Source organism: Notolepis coatsorum (assembly GCF_963971535.1).
Source record: "Notolepis coatsorum genome assembly, chromosome: 13".
In the NCBI taxonomy this organism is placed as follows: domain Eukaryota; kingdom Metazoa; phylum Chordata; class Actinopteri; order Aulopiformes; family Paralepididae; genus Notolepis; species Notolepis coatsorum.
In genome coordinates this window covers 31308880-31320782 of record NC_140177.1, presented here as the reverse complement: position 1 = coordinate 31320782, position 11903 = coordinate 31308880, and the positions used below count along the sequence as shown (strand labels likewise).

The 11903-nt window shown below is 43.7% G+C and overlaps 1 protein-coding gene across 3 annotated transcripts in view; it reads right to left on the bottom strand.

Annotated features, from left to right (window-relative positions):
- LOC311238781 (netrin-G1-like) overlaps positions 1–11599 on the bottom strand; it is a 205500-nt gene extending 193901 nt beyond the window's left edge. For 2 of the 3 annotated variants that reach the window (XM_084326971.1, XM_084326973.1), the window contains exons 1-2: positions 11485–11599; positions 1–69 (exon numbers count right to left, since the gene is read on the bottom strand). The exon at positions 1–69 is cut by the window's left edge and continues 607 nt beyond it. The gene's annotated coding sequence lies outside the window, so the exon portion shown is untranslated. Of the gene's footprint in view, positions 70–10903; positions 11007–11484 lie in introns of those variants that run through there. The other variant, XM_084326972.1, reaches the window with a different exon arrangement.
- Positions 11600–11903: the final 304 nt, after the last annotated feature.

The following is an 11903-nucleotide window of genomic DNA, read 5'->3' as shown; positions in this document are numbered from 1 at the left end:
AGGTCAAGGGGGTTTACCAGATATCTCAGTCTGACCTGTTAGTCATTCTTTTCCCCCGTGGGCAGGGTCCTGCAGGAGAGGAGACAGAGGGATGGTTAGTGGTTTGTGCTGCAGATCCCAGTACAGTTAACTGGAATGGAAGAGGATGGTTTCATTCAGTTTATTAGGATCCCTGATCAGCTACTACAGCATAGCAGTAGCTATTCTTCCTGCATGGGGTCCATAAGAAACAGACATTGTGACCATGCAACATTATACTTACATATAACATTACAGGTAAACACAGGACTAGTACACACACACACACACACACACACACACACACACACACACACACACACACACACACACACACACACACACACACACACACACACACACACACACACACACACACACACACACACACACACACACACACACACACACACACTACTTACAATACATCATAACATGACAGTTGTTTAACGCATTCACTGCCAACAACGATTATACTTGTTATTGGCCGGCAATCGCAACGAGTATACTCGTTATTTGATCGTTATTTCTTTTATTCAATATTTCTATTCATTACAGGCCCACTGACTCTGGGTTAACATTGGGAATCGCATTGAGAATGCCTAGGTGCAATACCAGCCGCATCACGCTAGACGGCGGTATCGAGCACCCTTTCTAACATTGTATCCTGGGCTGTTGGATGGCCAAAGGTTTCAGGTTACTTTTCCTTGTCGGGCAAGACGAATGGTTCTGTTACATTGAAGCCCGTCAAATATGCCCGATCCATATGTTATGGTGGATAATGCCGTCGAGCAAATGGACATTGGATGTACCAGATGGCGATCAAGAAATTGGAATATTGTTTTTGGAATACTCCCGGTCGCAGGTAAGGACGATTTGACGTCAATTTTAGCTTGATCCTGCAAGGCTTTTGTACCGATCGGGCTGATAAGAGTTTTTAGTGTTGAATACGAATGCCGTTACCATCAATCAAATAATCAGAAACGACCCCCCCCCCTTTCATGCATTCATTATGGAACATAATACCTATTATGTCGATTTGATTCCGGAACAATAGCGGGTTCAGGCAAGAAACGGCAACGACTACAATGGAATCGACATCCTCTAATATTGGACGGGTCTTGTATTTACCTCAGCAGCAAAGAGCACCAGGCCTTTATTAGAGAGAGGCTTATATAAGAGGCATGCCTTAATTTCACAAACTGGCCAATTGTAATTGTGATTGATTGATTTTATTTAGACATAAACATATACAGATCACATGAGTATTTGCTTTGTCAGGGTGAAACTATGGTGGATTAACGTAATTCACACACTGAAGTTGGAACTGTCTATAGGTTGCGGGGTCCGGGGACGACTTAGCGTGTGGTACCTTCTCGACTCTACCTCAGTCGAATCGAGTGGCATTGATAACATGCAGTAGCTTTAGCTAACGCTATCATAGCCATCATGATCTGTAATGTCAACTGGACAACGCCAGCCCCCGCCTGCCAACGCCATATAGATAGCGAACGTTAACCAACGTTTGCAAACGAAGCCAACGTCATCCAGCCGACACCACAGATCTGCTATGACAACGTTAGCTAACGCTAATGCTAACGCGAGGGAAACGTTAATGTAGTCAGTGTAGAGAGAGGCAGCACTTAATTTACATTGGCAAGAGTTTATCTTATTCTATATCACGGCACGAAAAATATATACGGCCATTATAAGGGGCCCGTCCTCTATTTGAGTACCCTCCACTAAAACCCCTCCAGGATTTACGGTACTGCCATAAGTAACCATTTCATGAATTACCCTAGACCGCTCTAAAACCATACTTATATTCACCACGGTATAACACGGGAACGTATGGATGGAAAAATGATCAATTTTTTGCATCTTGACCAGAAGAAACTCAATGTCAAATGACTATAGTATTGTATCCATGGCTATAATATAGAATATAGATTTAACTCTACAAACAAGGTGACTAACTCTCATCGTTTACAGCGTGGCAATACTACCACAGGATAAGGCTAATCCTCGGCGGCCAATGAGTTAAGATCAGTGTTTAAAATATATGAACACACTCACACCGGGTCAACACAAATCAAGTCTTTGGTTATTGTAACATTCATCTCTACCCTATGATAACGGCCTCGCTAAAGGTATTGTATTACATTCAAATATTTTACTTGCTTCAATAGAGCCTAATCTCCATTTGATTTCCCACACAGAACAGGTCTATTCCGACGTGCCAAAGTCATTAAGTCTTAATAAGACACTGCCTTTTCAGCCGGTCGCTTTCCAGCTCTTTGAGTTGTGCTCGTAGGCTGACGTGGCCTCCAGCGCAGCAGGGGGGACGTAGTGATGTGAAATAGGGAGACAGGGATGGTCTCTATTTGAAGGATAGCGGGACTCGCTGTGAACCATCACACGCCATCAGTCAGAGAGTCTAACCGGTCAGGTAACAGACGGTGCTGGTAAGTGGGGAGACATGTCTGTGGCAGAGAGGAAACAGAGCAGCCATGGTCCCACATCAGACAGAGGAATAAGGCCAATAAACCATGGCTACGTTTCTGGCAGCTGCCTAAATGTTGAAGCGAGGGAATCCTGGTGGTACTATGCTGAAACGAAACCAAGGCACTCTGATAGACAGGTAAAAATGAGTACTAGTTACGCTGCTGGCCAGTATGACTTACTACCATAGTGTCTTTATACCTGTAACACTGTACATATTAATACTACAACTCTGTATGTACTGTCTGTTTAGCACTATACTAATCAGTATGTACAAATGTATATATTTTATACCCAATCACCTGTACATTCTAAATTACTATTGCACTTGCACTATTACTGTTACATTTGCACTCTGATTGGATGCCAAACTTATTTTTGTTGTGCTGTACCTGTGCTGTATAATAACAATACATCTGAATCTAATCTAATCTAAATAGAGAAAAAGATAGATTATATCTATAACAACACACAGGTGAGAAATAGAAAGATGAGTATTTATAATAAAGAAAACACGTTAAAAAAACAATGGGGTTTAAACGAGGTGCCTTTGTACATACAAAAGACAGTCTACAGGGCGATATAATTTGTTTAGTTTTTTAAGAGAACGAAACAATGAGAAAACATCTTGAAGACCGTAGTCCAATGGGGAAACTTGTCAGACAAAGTGGGAGGGGTTCAGATATAACAGGTGCCTAAACTGCCTCAATGGGTCTCATTCCCGAAAAATTTTCAAAGATATATTCTGGAAGACTTATCTTGGAACCACTGAGACATAATCTATGACAAGTACACTCTGAGTCCTGAACGTGCTGGTAATATGTCTTAAGTGGCTGAAAAGGTCGCACAAATTACATTATCTGATATCTGCTTGGAGAATGGCATTCTGTCTTAAACTCGAAAGCGCGTTCCCGTTCAGCTCATTTGCATACAAAACAACGCCTCCATAGCTCCTTATAAGGCAACTGGTGACGCAGCTGTGTGAAATGGAATGGCGGAAGTGCTTTGCGAGTCTTGCGAGCCACGTGATTACGAAACCTAGCGTCAGTCAGTGCCAATCAGAGAGCGTCTCCGAGGAATGCGGCTAGGTTTCGTAATCACGCTTGCGCCCATCAAAACTAGATTAGATTAATGTATTGGCATCATATACAGCTCGCGGTACACACCTGCCGCAGCGCGCGCACACACACACGCGCACGCGCGCAGTACTGTATATGAATGAATGAATGACATATAATATATATAGCCTACGGCGGGCGTAATGAATTAACGCAGTATGGCTTATTATTCCATAATTAAGCCTATAGGCTACTGTTCATTCGTAGGCGCACACAAGACTTGTTAATTCAGGGAACAAACTTAACTTTTTGACTTACCAGCCATTTGGCTGGTAGATTTTTAAAAGTACCAGCCAGGCAGATTCTTTACCAGCCAAAAATTATAAATAGCTTTTTAGTATATCGTCATGTGTTATTATTACATATAATACTCTCATATGCTATTTTCAATTAATATCATAAACAACATAAGGAATATTAGCATAATTTTGAGTGGACTGAAGGAATGAGTCAGCGTTAATAGTTTTAAATGCAAATAATTTATTGAAACATAGAAGTGGGGTCGGGACACACACACACACACTGCGTTTCAACTCACCACCCCCGCATCATATTGTAGTCTGTCTTCAAACTTCCACTCCTCTCAAAACTTTTTTATATTTGAATATCAACATTATCTGTCCATCCTCAGTAATCCTCAGTTTACTATAATATACTCCTGTCCTGAGTCCTGACTAGTGACTCCGTCGTCTTTCCAAACGCACGCACACACACACACACAGGGAAGGGGAGAGTGCCCCCCCATTCCTCAGTGCTGTTCACTATGGCTCTGTCTCGTCTGATCATCAGGATTAGCTTGTTAGCTTACGTTAACGTTGTAGTGATTGGTACATAAACGTTAATTTCGGGCGATGTGGGCATAAAGGAATGGCGACGGTGCAAAGCATGTAGCTGCATTGGACTCGTTGTGAGAAGAAAAAAAACATCACAGACTTATTTCGCGTCTGTAGGCGCACTGCTGTGTTAACGCTGCTGTGTTGACGCTGCTGCTCTGTTTTCAAGAAACAACACGGAGTGGGCGGATATCATATGACTCGCGGAGTTGCTAAGGGTTTTTCAAAATAAGAGTATCATATGAACCTGAACATTGCTAGCTGCCGGAGCCCAGATATTATGACTGGAGCTGCGCTTGGGGCGGCAATGAGACCCGCACAGGATTTTCAAAATAAGAGTATCGATATGAACTACACGCCAGCTGGCGAGCAGACTATTATTTTTAGACGCCAGACGGTAAATCTACACGCATTTGGCGAATGGCGTCTAGTTATTTTGTTCCCTGCTTGTTATGGAATATTAATGCAGTCTATTTCCACCGATTAGCTTTAGTTCTTATTTATTTATCCACTGTCATTTCAGTGTTGGTGTATAGGCTATATAGTGTATTTCAATATAAGTTTAATTGATTAATGATATATTCAAAGGAATGCAGGTTTATAGCTATATCAACCCCCTCCAATGTACAGTAAATGACCAAGTATGGTTTTGTCAATATTCCAATGTACAGTTTTGCTTGTACAGTGTAAGTCTATCCCCCACCCACCCCTCCTACCCAACCTCCTCCAACAGTTTCTACGTCAAATGTACTCTCTTTTCTGGACTCTTTTTGTATCACAAACAGTACTGTATTTGCAAATCTGGTATGTCATAAATGTATAGATGTAGCAGTACTGTCTATCTGTGTCGTGTGTGTCATATATGTTATGATGAATTGAAAATGGGGGACCCTGATGTAAACAAGACGAAATTCTTTCTCTGGTCTGCATCCCCTTATGTAATTGAGCTGTACTGTACTGTACCCATTCTGCAATCTGTTAATAAAGTTTTCAATCAATCAATCAATCAAACAAAGGTCTGTCCCATTGTATACCAATCAATGGGATACATTGCATGTTGACCTGCATTCTTTCAAATGTATATAATTAATCATTAAAACAGATGTGTAACAAATAAGAAATACAAATTCCACAGAAGGCATTAAATTATTATTATTTTCAATCATTTCACAATAATTGCATAATTGTGTTTGAATATCTGAGTAATTAAAGTAATTATACATTTGTCCAAAATAGCTGGTTCAGATATGGTTAAGCAGCTGCCCTGTGATCAGATGAATCCATATTATTTATTTTTCCGACATCAAATGCGTAATTTCTTATCGTACAAATATTGTCATATTAATTTCAATTATGATTAAGTAATTAATTCCAAGGAGGCCTGTAGCGTTGACGTGAAGGAATCACTATGAGAACACAGTCTGTCAAGTTATAATAACATTTTAAATTAGTCAATCAATCATGAGATTTGATCGTGGGCTGAGAGCATATTTAAGTGTGCTCCTCAGCACTCTTAAATCTGCTCTCAGCCACGATCAAATAAGATCTCAGGAAAGTTTGGGGACTCCCACTCCCAGCCCTAATACAGTATGTCTTAAATGGGCCGAAATCTGGCTAAGACGAAATATTTTGTCGTAACTTCGTTCGGGAATGAGACCCTTGTTCATACGGCCTGACGTTCTTGCCTGTATCCTGGATGTTCTGTTTGTGGAAGTATCTCTGATAAATATCAAATAAGTATTTGCAGTATTTTTATGCCGCTTGCTCAAATCAGGAGGCATTATTAGTATTCAATATAGGCTAACCTCGTCGTCTCAAGTTGAAGAATATATTATAACCACATCCCAGGTAATTACAGTCCCCCCCCCCCCCCCCCCCCCCTCCAAAAACCAACCCACGTAATACCCCTTCTCGGAAAATGTTCGGGAGCTGAGAGAAGGTTTGAATATATATCCCCACTGTAATGGAAGACGATGTTCATTTATGACAGAAGAGAAATTGTCTGCACTGCAATTCACACCCGTCAGAGCCTTCAGAATGAGCCATGTTAAGAAGAATGGCTGACAGCCGTGATTTGACGTAGCCCACCTACTAGTGGGGGCCGTGTGTGTGTGAGGGTGGGGGGGGGGGGGGGGGACATACAGGGGAGAAGAAGAATTTGACTCTCAGAATGTGCTCACGTCAATCAAACAACCTCCCAAAGAAGAAGCCAATTACAAGTTTGATATCGGGGGACGGGATCTCTCGAGCGATGAATAAGACATTTCTTCATAGGGTCACATGTGTTAAATTTCATAAATATAAATGGTCTCTGGTCAGATATGCATCTCGGAATGGCCTAGCAATGGACAGATTCTCTCTCTCTCTCTCTCTCTCTCTCTCTCTCTCTCTCTCTCTCTCTCTCTCTCTCTCTCTCTCTCTCTCTCTCTCTCTCTCTCTCTCTCCTCTCTCTCTCTCTCTCTCTCTCTCTCATTCATTCTCCATCCTCTCTCCCTCTCTCTCACACACACATGCATGCACACGCACACACACACACACACACACACACACCACCACACACACACACACACACACACACACACACACACACACACACACACACACACACACACACACACACACACACACACACCGATGATATCACAGCTACAATTTGGATAGAACTCATTATATAGTACTTGACTTTCATTGCAAAGGTGTTCAGATTAAACACCTCCAAACAAGGGTAGAGCTCCCTTATCTTCTCCTTTATTAAACAGGGAGGAAAATTCACAGCTAAAGCAACAGTGAACGTAATTGAGCACATGAACACGCCGGCTTCAATTCACACAAGGCTAACGGAATCTAGACGGGGGGATGTTAAAGTAGCTCAAAGAGACCGCGCTAAACGGATACGATTCACCGCTGAGGAGTACAACAGGGGAGTGGTGGTGCAGACAGCGGGCGAGAGAAATTGACAACTGAAATTCTTCTTTTCCACATATCCTTTGTGTAACGCGTACATGTATGTAACCTACATATTCACCAGAGGGGGGGGGGGGGGGGTGGTCAGAGCCCGGGGTCAGCCACTTTACAACACCCCCCCTTGAGCAGTCTCGCTCAAGGACCATCTGACAGGGACGGGTACGGTTGTCACAAGAGAGGAACCTGTGACCTCTTTGCCGACGGGGCCGTCCGTGTGATCCCCCCAGCCCCCCTCCCCCACCTCCCCCCGGCCTCCTGATATACCTTTGACCTTCTATCATCGCTCCCGCAGCGGCGACGACATCATTTCCGTATATGCTGTCAATTTATTTCGTAACTCCTCGACCTTTTCGGACGGCCGCCGTATCCGTTTGAATCCTCCAGTAACGTCGAAAGGTCGTCTACTGTGAGATAATAACACCTCTCTGGTCTTGCTTCCCCTTGTCGGGGCTCTTAGAGAGCAGTGTAGTATCTATATCTCCTACTTTTTTTTTCTGCTCTCTCTCTCTCTCTCTCTCTCTCTCTCTCTCTCTCTCTCTCTCTCTCTCTCTCTCTCTCTCTCCGCACAAGCAGGGAAACACTGGTCACCGTTTCACAACAACCCGGAATATGGGAGGTCAGATTCTATATTAGAAGGCATTAATATTTGACCGGCTCTCTGCATGTACAGAGAGAGGCTTAATGCCGGGGTACACTTACCGCCCCCTTCCTCTCTCCGCCCCCTTTTCCCTCTCTCTGCCCCCACCTCCACCCCCTTTTCCCTCTCTTTGCCCCCACCTCCACCCCCTTTTCCCCCCTTTGCCCCCACCTCCACCCCCTTTTCCCTCTCTCTGCCCCCACCTCCACCCCCTTTTCCCTCTCTCTCTGCCCCCACCTCCGCTCCCTTTTCCCCCTCTCTACCCCACCTCCACCCCCTTTTCCCCTCTCTTTGCCCCCACCTCCACCCCCTTTTCCCCTCTCTTTGCCCCCACCTCCACCCCCTTTTTCCCTCTCTCTGCCCCCACCTCCACCCCCTTTTCCCTCTCTCTGCCCCCACCTCCACCCCTTTTTCCCTCTCTCGCACTCACTTTGGCCCGTTGTTTGTGGAGCCTCTGAAACACCCCCTTGTGTCCGCTTGCATTGCATCCCCCGGGCCGCTCAAGCATGGCGGAGTGTTTTAAAGCCGCTGCACACCGCAGTGCCCCGCGGCGTATATTGGTTACAAAAAAGCTCCCAGAGAAGAGACGCTTTAAAAACCTGGTGTGGATGTGCTCCGTTCATTTCATAGTAATCCCACTAACCGTCGCCTCTCCCTCCCTCCTTTCTCTCGGAGAAACGGCTCTCCGGTCGTCGCCCCTCTGCTCTCTTCACACACAGCATTCCAAGTGCCGGGAGTGAGGGGGCAGATGTCCAGGGTGCTGAGAATATACAGGATGCCAGATCTGGCCTCATTTTCTGTCCCCCTCTGTTCCAGACCAACACACACACACACACACACACACACACACACACACCACACACACACACACACACACACACACAACACCCCCACACACCCCCCCCACACACACACACACACACACACACACACACACACACACACACACACACACACACACACACACACACACACACACACACACACACAGACACACACACACACACACACAACACACACACACACACACACACACACACACACACACACACACACACACACACAGATTGATTTTGCCGAGCGGGACCGCGCTCCCTAAACATAAAGTCATAGATTGTGAAACACTATCTGAATGTGTGTATTGATTCTGCCAAGTTCCAGTCCAATTAGCTGATGCTCCATAGCCAATTGAGCCGCCGATGAATACAGTAATGAACCTGGTAAAAAAATTCCTATGTTCTCTTGGCTGAGAACCAAGCCCTCCATATGAGTCACAGTGGGATGGACTGGCGATCAGCAAGACATCTGAACTGTCTGTCTGTCTGTCTGTCTGTCTGTCTGTCTGTCTGTCTGTCTGTCTGTCTGTCTGTCTGTCTGTCTGTCTGTCTGTCTGTCTGTCTGTCTGTCTGTCTGTCTGTCTGTCTGTCTGTCTGTCTGTCTGTCTATATCTATCTATCTATCTATCTATCTATCTATCTATCTATCTATCTATCTATCTATCTATCTATCTATCTATCTATCTATCTATCTATCTATCTATCTATCTATCTATCTATCTATCTATCTATCTATCTATCTATCTATCTATCTATCTATCTATCTATCTATCTATCTATCTATCTATCTATCTATCTATCTATCTATCTATCTATCTATCTATCTATCTATCTAATATCTATCTATCTATCTATCTATCTATCTATCTATCTATCTATCTATCTATCTATCTATCTATCTATCTATCTATCTATCTATCTATCTATCTATCTATCTATCTATCTATCTATCTATCTATCTATCTATCTATCTATCTATCTATCTATCTATCTATCTATCTATCTATCTATCTATCTATCTATCTATCTATCTATCTATCTATCTATCTATCTATCTATCTATCTATCTATCTATCTATCTATCTATCTATCTATCTATCTATCTATCTATCTATCTATCTATCTATCTATCTATCTTTTCTCAGTGGCAGCCGCAGAGCTGTGGAGATGTGGCCACATGCAACCACCATCCAAGCACTAAACTCTTAGACTGGCTTGAGGTTCAGTGGGAGTTACTCTGTCTGGCAGTTCTACAACAGAGACCGGCTGTGAATTCATGCAAAACAATCCTGAGAGGATGGTGCAGCAGGGTAAGGTCCCACATAGTGAAGCAAGCCAGTTGGGCTGCCATGCATTATTTAAAGTAATTTTCCTGAAATGCAGGACATGCATGCAGCCAGAGAGCCCTTCGCCCTCACCAAGTTTTTTTTAACCTCATTTACCCAACAATATGCTAATAATAATGTTGCGCAGAGGTTAAAGCACACCCCGACAGATTGACTTTGGTGACCTGCCATGCAACAGGTCAAAGTCTCTGTATTATTCTATCTGTTAAACAACCGAGGGAAATTAGTCGCCTGCATGATTAAATAATAACAATACAAATACAAAAGAACAGTGTGAGGTGGAATGTGCATGAAAATGATCAACATCGACCGTGTTTTAAAGATTATGGGAAAACCTTGTGCGCTCTGGAAAAAAAAAGAAACGACCTAATAATGTGAGAATCAAAAAGGACCGTTAGTCAGACAGCATAGTTTAAAATCACGAATAGGCGTGTATGCTTTACCCCGTTTAATTGGGCTATTTACAAGGAACAAAGACAATGAGACATCAACTCATAAACAGGTGCTGTCACAGCAGCCGCAATTATAATACTCGTTATTGTCACAACGACAATGGCGTGTTTAATTTGGTTACGCGAAATGGGTATAATCGATTCAAACGATTACAAACAAAAAGCAAGCAAACAAACAAAACAGGAAAAATACTCACAGTTCTAAATTCGCCGCCGGAACGAGGGACGGATTGCTTTTCGTTTGTAGCCTATACGCGATAGATAGCCCTGTCCTTCTGTGGCGGTATAGAGATATTCAACCTCGCAGATGGCACAATAATAGCGGCGACAGCCGTGCGTAAAGCGCGCGTCCAGGGGGAAAGCGCGTCTTGTTCAGACATTCAGATTCAGATTTTCAGATCCAGATTCAGTACAATGGGAGTGTTCGTTTGCTCCACAGCATAAAGGAATAAAAAGCAACAATTAACGCAATAAAAAGCAGGTATTTATCGATACCGAAAAAAACCTCATCATACCGAAAACACAGCAACTTTCTGTTCAACTCTCAAGCCGCCCCCGCCCCCCTCCCCATCGTCCTTAACGGACCACATCATACGTTCGTTTAATACACAACTTTCCATTCGTGCCGAGACTCATGATATCCACGTTTTCATTTTACGCGGCTGGGCAGCTCTTTGCGCAGTCGTCCCTGCGAATGCGCTCGGCGGATATACTTAAAGTATTCTACAACAGATCCACAAACAGGAGTTTACACACATACAGTAAATCCACCACGTACCGTTCTGGCGAGGGCCATGTATCCTAATCCAATGCACCTATACAGGGACTGCCGTCGCGCTTCGAGAATAGTTTGGACACTGCTGGAGCCTTATTTCCTAAGGAGTTGAGAGGGGAGACGAGGGATAAACAGTGTTTTCCAAACGGAGCACCGCCGCGTCTAGTTCGACACATGAGCGCTCCGCGGGGTCCTAGAGATAATAGCAGACTCACCCAAGTAGCTATGGTTGGTAATGTATAATATTAACCTGGACTGTCGAACCAGCTGTTTTCTGGAGTATACGTAGAATTCAGGAAAGGGGAAGGATGGTCAAATTACTTAAATCGAAGTTGTTAGCAAATGCAATTACCCCGCATATAGGCTGCACTGCACCTCCTCCCCCATTGACGTGGACAACACCTGCATTATGTCCGTTAGTT